Source organism: Borostomias antarcticus (assembly GCF_949987555.1).
Source record: "Borostomias antarcticus genome assembly, chromosome: 25".
Lineage (NCBI taxonomy): Eukaryota > Metazoa > Chordata > Actinopteri > Stomiiformes > Stomiidae > Borostomias > Borostomias antarcticus.
The window spans coordinates 7,169,481-7,176,980 of record NC_140258.1 but is presented as its reverse complement, the minus strand read 5'-3'; the positions used below and the strand labels follow the sequence as shown (position 1 = coordinate 7,176,980).

General features: G+C 48.4%; 1 protein-coding gene across 2 annotated transcripts in view; it reads right to left on the bottom strand.

Annotated features, from left to right (window-relative positions):
• Positions 1-7,500, bottom strand: part of LOC311326024 (vinculin-like) — a gene marked incomplete at both ends in the record, with an annotated part of 26,553 nt that overhangs the window by 18,505 nt on the left and 548 nt on the right. The window lies entirely within an intron of this gene.

Below are 7,500 nucleotides of genomic sequence, written 5' to 3'. Positions count from 1 at the left end.
GTACTATGAATAATAATAATAATAATAATAATAATAATAAATGTATAGCACCTTTAATACAAATAAATACAGCTCAAAGTTCTTTACAACAGGGAATTTACATGCATGTCGCATAAAAACAGACATAAAATGAACAAAAAGCAACGAAAATAAGATGGAAAATGAAACAGCCCTTTAGATCCAGGCCAAGAAGCCGAGAGGAGGAGTCCCGGCCTGATCTCCACTGGATGATTCTTGAGCGTCTATCTGAGAGGCTGAAGAGGGCTGGAGACAAAGGGTCTCTCTGTCTCTCAGTTCAGGGGGCCGCTCCGGCTCCGTCTGCCCACCAGAGAGGCCCGGGGCCTGGGCTAGAGCCAAGTGCCCCTGGGCCCTCCCACTGGAAGGGCCGGTCAACTACGGACACATGTCCATTCATCGCTGACAGGGCCAACGCACACACGCTCACACCCAGCCAACAGATCTGCACTTTCAATTCAAGGTTTACAAGTCATTTCCTGACCATTACGTCTTTGATGTAATTATCGATACTACACACCCGGACAGGAGTAGTTCAACTCTGTGTTTCAATATTATAATATAATTGAGAACCAACAGCAGCCGTTGATTTGTAAGATTAGATTATACCGTTCTCTGTGGACGGCAGTATGCTGGGGGAGTAGCAGAATCCAGAACCAATGTCTTTAGATCATGCCGGACTTCTGACTAGTTACGCACATACACCCACACACACCCACACACACACACACTCACACACACGCGCGCGCACACACGCGCACAGTACCAGTGGTGCAGACATGCGCACATATTAGGGATGACATTGCTCTGCCCTTCAACAGTCATGTCATCATAGTGATGCAGCCGGTTATCTCCACAAACCACATAGCCCGTACACACACGCACACGCGCACACACACACACACACACACACACACACACACACGCACACACACGCACACACACACACCAGATGCAATTACAGAGGCAGGCTCATCCCTCTCTGTCCTGTGTGCTGTATGTGGGAGTCAGTTAATAGGTTTCCAGCTCTGGAGAGCCTGGGAGGAAACCAGGCAAGCTACTGGATCACAGCTTCGTACAAGAAACATCACAATCCTCTCCTGCTGTAGCCTCATTCTGGGCCGGCAGATGGTGGCTCCATGCAGACACTCTCATTCTTTCATGGTTAAACCTTATGGATAATAATATCAACCAATAAAACCACTCCACGGTTTAACTTAGACTTGGCCAAAAGACCCACTAGAAAGATGAAAAGGTGAATGGGGTGCCTAGAGCCAGTCACATGGCAACCAACTCAACCAATGGAGAGAGTGACCAACAAGTCAGTAACTCTCTCTGTATCTGACCTCTTTCTGAACTCTAGCCAATCAGTGCGTGTGTGTGTGTGTGTGTGTGTGTGTGTGTGTGTGTGTGTGTGTGTGTGTGTGTGTGTGTGTGTGTGTGTGTGTGTGTGTGTCTGCTGAGTGATACAGGGAGAATTTCCTGTAAGCAGCAGCAACTGTTGCTCACCCCAACTGTTCGATACATTTTTAATGGAGAGTTAAGAGGTTTTACAGCACCAGCCACATCTAAGATCACAGACTGAGAGAGTGGGGCAGAGGGTGGTGGTGTGTGTGTGTGTGTGTGTGTGTGTGTGTGTGTGTGTGTGTGTGTGTGTGTGTGTGTGTGTGAGAGTGAGAGAGAGAGAGAGATAGGAGAGACTCTGTGGTTAATGCTAATGAACTGCGAGGAGTGGACCAGACTACATACTACAGGAACCTGTCAGCCTGCTGTCAGACAGAGTTAGCCCCACAACACTGAATAAAGTTTCTCCTCTCTCTTCCTCTCACTCTGTCTCTCTCTCTCTCTCTCTCTCCCTCTCTTTCTCTCTCTTTCTTTCTACGAATTCCTTTCACTTTTAGAATGTGATGCCAGGACTGGTTTAGGCCAGGGATAGATTACAAGTCTAAAAGACAGACAGACAGACAGATGGGCAGACAGACAGATGGACAGAGAGACAGACAGACAGACAGATGGACAGAGAGACAGAGACAGATGGGCAGACAGACAGACAGACAGACAGACAGATGGACAGAGAGACAGATGGGCAGACAGACAGACAGACAGACAGACAGACAGACAGACAGACAGACAGACAGACAGACAGACAGTGACAGAGTGACAGACAGACAGAGTGACAGACAGAGTGACAGACAGAGTGACAGACAGAGTGACAGACAGACAGACAGACAGACAGACAGACAGACAGTGACAGAGTACCCTCTCCTTCTTGACCACTGGGCAGCCAGTACAGCAGACAGCAGAGTAAGAGTTGTCTGAACGACGGGAAACTGACCCGAAGACCCAATATAGACCTGTGATATCTGTGTTGTGTGTGTATATTTCTGTAGTGTGTGTTGGTGTGTGCGCGCGTGTTGGTGCGTGTATTCCGATAGCAGTCTCGCTTGAAGTCGCTGACGCCAAGGACTTCTCCCGCCCAGCAGGGGGCTCCTGTGGTGGCGTGCACTCATCCTCTGCTCTCCATTTCCTCCTCCTCTCCCTCTCTCCGCAAACAAGTATCCCTTCCACCCCACACCTTTGGTCCGGCTCCTCTCCGCCTCTCCTCTCCCTCCCCCTCCTCCTCCTCCCCCTCCCCTCCAACACACTCACTGTCCACCCCCTCCTTCTCTGATGGCCCTCTGAGAGTGTTACTTCCCTGACCAGTAAATCTATTTATTCCTGCCCCCCCCCCCCCACACACACACACACACACACACACATACTCCCTATCTGTACCTCATGTACGCAGGGTCCATGTGGACTCCGATACGCAGGCCCTGTCCTCAGACACACAGGCAGGAGAGCAGCCCCAGATCCCATATGAACAGAGCCCCAGATCCCATATGAACAGAGCCCCAGATCCCATAGGAACAGAGCCCCAGATCCCATATGAACAGAGCCCCAGATCCCATATGAACAGAGCCCCAGATCCCATATGAACAGAGCCCTAGATCCCATATGAACAGAGCCCCAGATCCCATATGAACAGAGCCCAAGATCCCATATGAACAGAGCCCCAGATCCCATATGAACAGAGCCCCAGATCCCATATGAACAGAGCCCCAGATCCCATATGAACGGAGCCTCAGATCCCATTTTTCTAGCACTTTTCTGTATTGTACCCGGTCAACTTGACTCAACTCGCAATCTGGGTTTTTTCACTTTATTTTTCACAGATAGTACCCCCCCCTCCCCTTAAAGTATCTGGTCATCATAGCACCGCCGGCACATGAAACTCATGCGGCCAAACAGAGGAGCTCGGCATCTCCTCAAGTGACCACGGCGGAGGTTTTGCGGGCTGCCATTAAATCAAGGAACTGTAAATCCAGTGAATAAAAAAAATAATATTGCAACCGGTAATAGTAGCTTGGCTATTTAAAAATGGCATTACATTACATTACATTACAGTCATTTAGCAGATGCTTTTATCCAAAATGACTAACAATAATTGCATTTAACGTAGGAAAAGCCAATTTGCTACTACTTGCCCGAACTCACAAGTGCATCTTCTTTCTAAAACAAGTGACTAAGAGCATAATCTAGTGCTGAAGGCAAAGTGCAAGGTGGGTGGCGGGTTTTGGTTTGTGCCATGGATGCCTCGTGTTGCGCAAATGAGTGTGATTCTCGCTGACCAATCAGTAGAACGCAGTGTTTTGACGTGACCTCAGCTGGCTCGCCTCAGCTTGCTCAAAACCTCGGAGGAGGCTACATGCCTTTGCGCAATGGAAAAACAAGAAAATTGAGTCGAACTGTGCCTATTTTGTGGGGTTGAAAATAGCGCCTATCTGCACAGCTGATTGGGGCTAATGCAGAGAGTGTGTATGTGTATGTGTATGTGTGTGTGTGTGTGTGTGTGTGTGTGATAGAGAGAGAGAGAGAGAGAGAGAGAGAGAGAGATAGAGAAATAGAGAGAGAGAATGTGTGTGGGTCTCAGTGATGGTGAGTCCTGGTTAACAGCGTAACAGTGTTGGTGTGGCGTTTGCGGTACCATGAGACCATCTATGAACGGGTCTGGCTCTCTGGTTCTCTGCCTGCTGGAACTACTGCCTGAGAACTGGCTGTCCTGGCTGCACAGTCTAGCCAGGCCCTCGATGGGGACAGCGATGACTGTAAACAGGATTCAGCAGGCTACTGGGAACAAACAGTTCCCAAATTTGGCAAAATGGCTCATTTTATTTCCCTGGAAAGCTCACAGCAGGTATCTGCCAGTGTTACTATGGCAGCTCCTGTGCTCACTACAGCCATGACCCTGGGCTCACTGGGCGGCACAGAACCTGACTCCTTTGTCATCCTCCAGTCCTTGTCATCCGTTACTCCCTCTCCTTCTCCACTAGTTCTCCTCCTCCCCTCCCTCTCCTCCTCCACTCCTTCCGAGTGTCTGCATGGAGCCACCATCTGCCGGCCCCAACACACACGAACACACGCACACGCACGCATGCACGCGCACACACACGCACACACACACACACACACACACACACACACACACACACAAGGACAATCACAATTGCACAGAGAAGAGAAGAGAGAGAGAGAGAGAGAGAAAGATAAGAGACTAGGACAGAGAGAGAGGGAGACAGAGAGAGGGAGGGAGAGAGAGAGAGGGAGAAAGAGAGATCAGAGAAGCAAGCTGTGCCTCACGGGAGTATCGAAGTGTCCAGGGGCAACAGGACATCAGAGAGATTGGCTGAGTGCAGGGGGAGGAAGGGTTACTCTGGACACAGAAATATGGTAGGCCTATGTGTCCCTTCTACAAAATCTCAGAGGTAGGATCTCTACTCTACACTCTATACACCAAACCGAACAATTCCTGGGGTCACTGCTCCGACCCAGACGTCAGTGTCCTGCCTCCCACTGCTCCACCGTCGGCAGCGTCCGGGTTGGGGATGTGGATTTCGGTTTCCTCCTGGGTGAGGAGTCCTGGCCCGCACTCGGAGCCAGACCCAAGCATTCAAGCTCCACTCCTTGGACCACTGTTAGGAGGAAACGAGGAAGGGAAACCTCCAGGGTCGTCGCCCAACCCTCCGGCGACGACACCCTCCAGCTGAGGAATAGCTTTGCTCCGCGGGCCGAGCCTGTATCCAAGAGGTCCAAGGATACTAGCAGCATCAGCTCCTGCTGTTCTCTAGACGAGCCATGGCTATTGACTATGATAAACTCCACTTAACTGCGGCAGACGGGTCAAGTATTGAGAGAGTCACTAAATATAAATACCTTGGTTTATGGCTGGACGATAAACTCTCTTACAAGTCTCATGTGGATAATTTAGCATCCAAGCTACGGCAGAAATGTGGCTTCCTATATAGGAACCGTTCTTGTTTCCCTATGTTTAGTAGGAAGAAAATAGTCCAAGCTGTCTTTATGTCAGTAAAGTTTAAAAGTTCAAGTTCAAACTCGAGGCAGTGGGTTACAGGGGATTTTACCACAGCTATGGGGGTTTGAGGCCCTCTGCTATCGCGTTGGGCCTAACAACGCCCCGTAGCTGTGGCAAAATCCCCTGTAACCCACTGCCTCTCGTGGTCAATTGCTTAATTAGACTATGGCGACACAATTTATAGACATGCCCCAGGGTCAACCTTGAAACCACTAGACTCTGTTTACCATTCAGCGCTAAGATTTATTACAGGTGATAGATATGACACCCATCATTGTATTCTGTATGATAAGGTGGGCTGGTCATCTCTCACATCAAGACGAAACTATCACTGGCATCTGCTTATTTTTAAGACCGTTATTGGCAAACTCCCACTGTACATGTATGGCCCTTAGCCTTTGCACTTCATCCTGCAATTGTTTTTAATGATTCTATCTGTAACACTGTACATTGATCTGTTGTTCTTTATTAGGCTATTGTTTGTTTATGATTGTGTATGTGTTAGCTCGTCGACACCGCAAATGAGGGAAACCTCAATGTCTAACGAGTTGAAATAAAGGTTTGAAATGAAATGAAATGTATATCTGAAAACAACCCCAGGGCAATCGCTGTCCCAGTCGTCACGAACACATAAAGCCAGACACACTAATTCCCTGACACACCACAAGCCTAGTCTGGGACTAAGAAGCCATAAATGAGAATCTCCACTGACATGTTTCAGACTAATCTGTGTTTGCCGGGAAACCAGCTCTCAGATTCTCTCTCCTGCTCACTGGTGCGATGAACAGCGTCTAATCCTCTCCTCCTCTGGCTCATTTCTTTTCCCACCTTTCTGTCTTTTTCTCATTCCCCATCCCTCTTCTTCTATCTCTCCTTTCCTTTCTCTGTTCCCTTATTTCCTCTCCTTTCTCCCCCTCTCCTGCTCCTTCACCCCATCCCTGCTGATCCCAGGTCACCCTTAAAGGTGCAACAGTCAAGATTTCGATGTAGACTCATGCTGCCTTCATGTCGTGTGGTAATCATCGGAAAAATGAGTTCTCGACTGGGTAAAATTCACATGAATGCCCCCTCAAGTTGGAGTAAGTCGGCAAGTGGGCAAAAATTCTGGTACACGACTTGCCAACTTGTGACATAGGCAGGAGGTAGCGGACAAAAGTGGAAAGTAGGCTAAATGTTTAGTTGCGGTGGTAATAAACTGGCTCACGTAATTAGTAAGGTAAGCCATATGGTATTACAGTACGTTGTAACCGTTGCTGTCCACGTAAAGTGACCTCGATTAGTTAAAGTTATTCAACAAATCAGTTAAAGCAATAGGCCTATCTTAGTGCTTTAGGGAATTATTTGCTCTTTATTGTCACGCAAAAACCGGAAACAGCTACTAGCAGGTTGTTTAAATGCCCTGGGCAATAAAATACATTATCTTCTTTGTATCCATCCTTATTAGAGGTGGGAACCTCTAATCATAATTTCGGACCGTCACAATGTTCAAAATCAATCATTTTGCAGGGGGGCAATACTTTTATTCCGCACCTTTCTAAAAGCTCGGGGGATGTATAGCCTATATATATAGGCTATAGTGACTATTGCACCTTTAATGTCCAGTGTGAGGTGCCCGGCGTGGATGGTAATGACCCTGGGGCAGTGATAATGGTTTGGCCTGTATCGATCGTCCCAGGCAGTAGCAGTGTGTAGCAGACTCCATCAGTCTACCCAGGCTCCCCGTCAACCGCTGCCTCGGACTCCCGCTGTGTCGTGCTCATAACCTACTGACCGCAGATCACAGCAGGTGATGCCGCAGACAAGACAGTGAAGTTGTATTTCACCTAATCGTCAGCAGGCTACATGGAATCATCGACAGTAGCACAACACATGACATAATTACACTTTCAAGGTTTTGGGAGAGCCGACCGGAGAGGAATGAGACAGCAGGTCGAGCGGGCTATGGGACCGGACAACCCGGTGAGTTCAAGCACCACGCAGAACCCTTCAGTCGTAGACTTTAGATCTTGTTTTGATTTCCAGAGACAGTGAGTTCAGTAGAAACAATTAACCTCAATAAAAGCTACAATAAA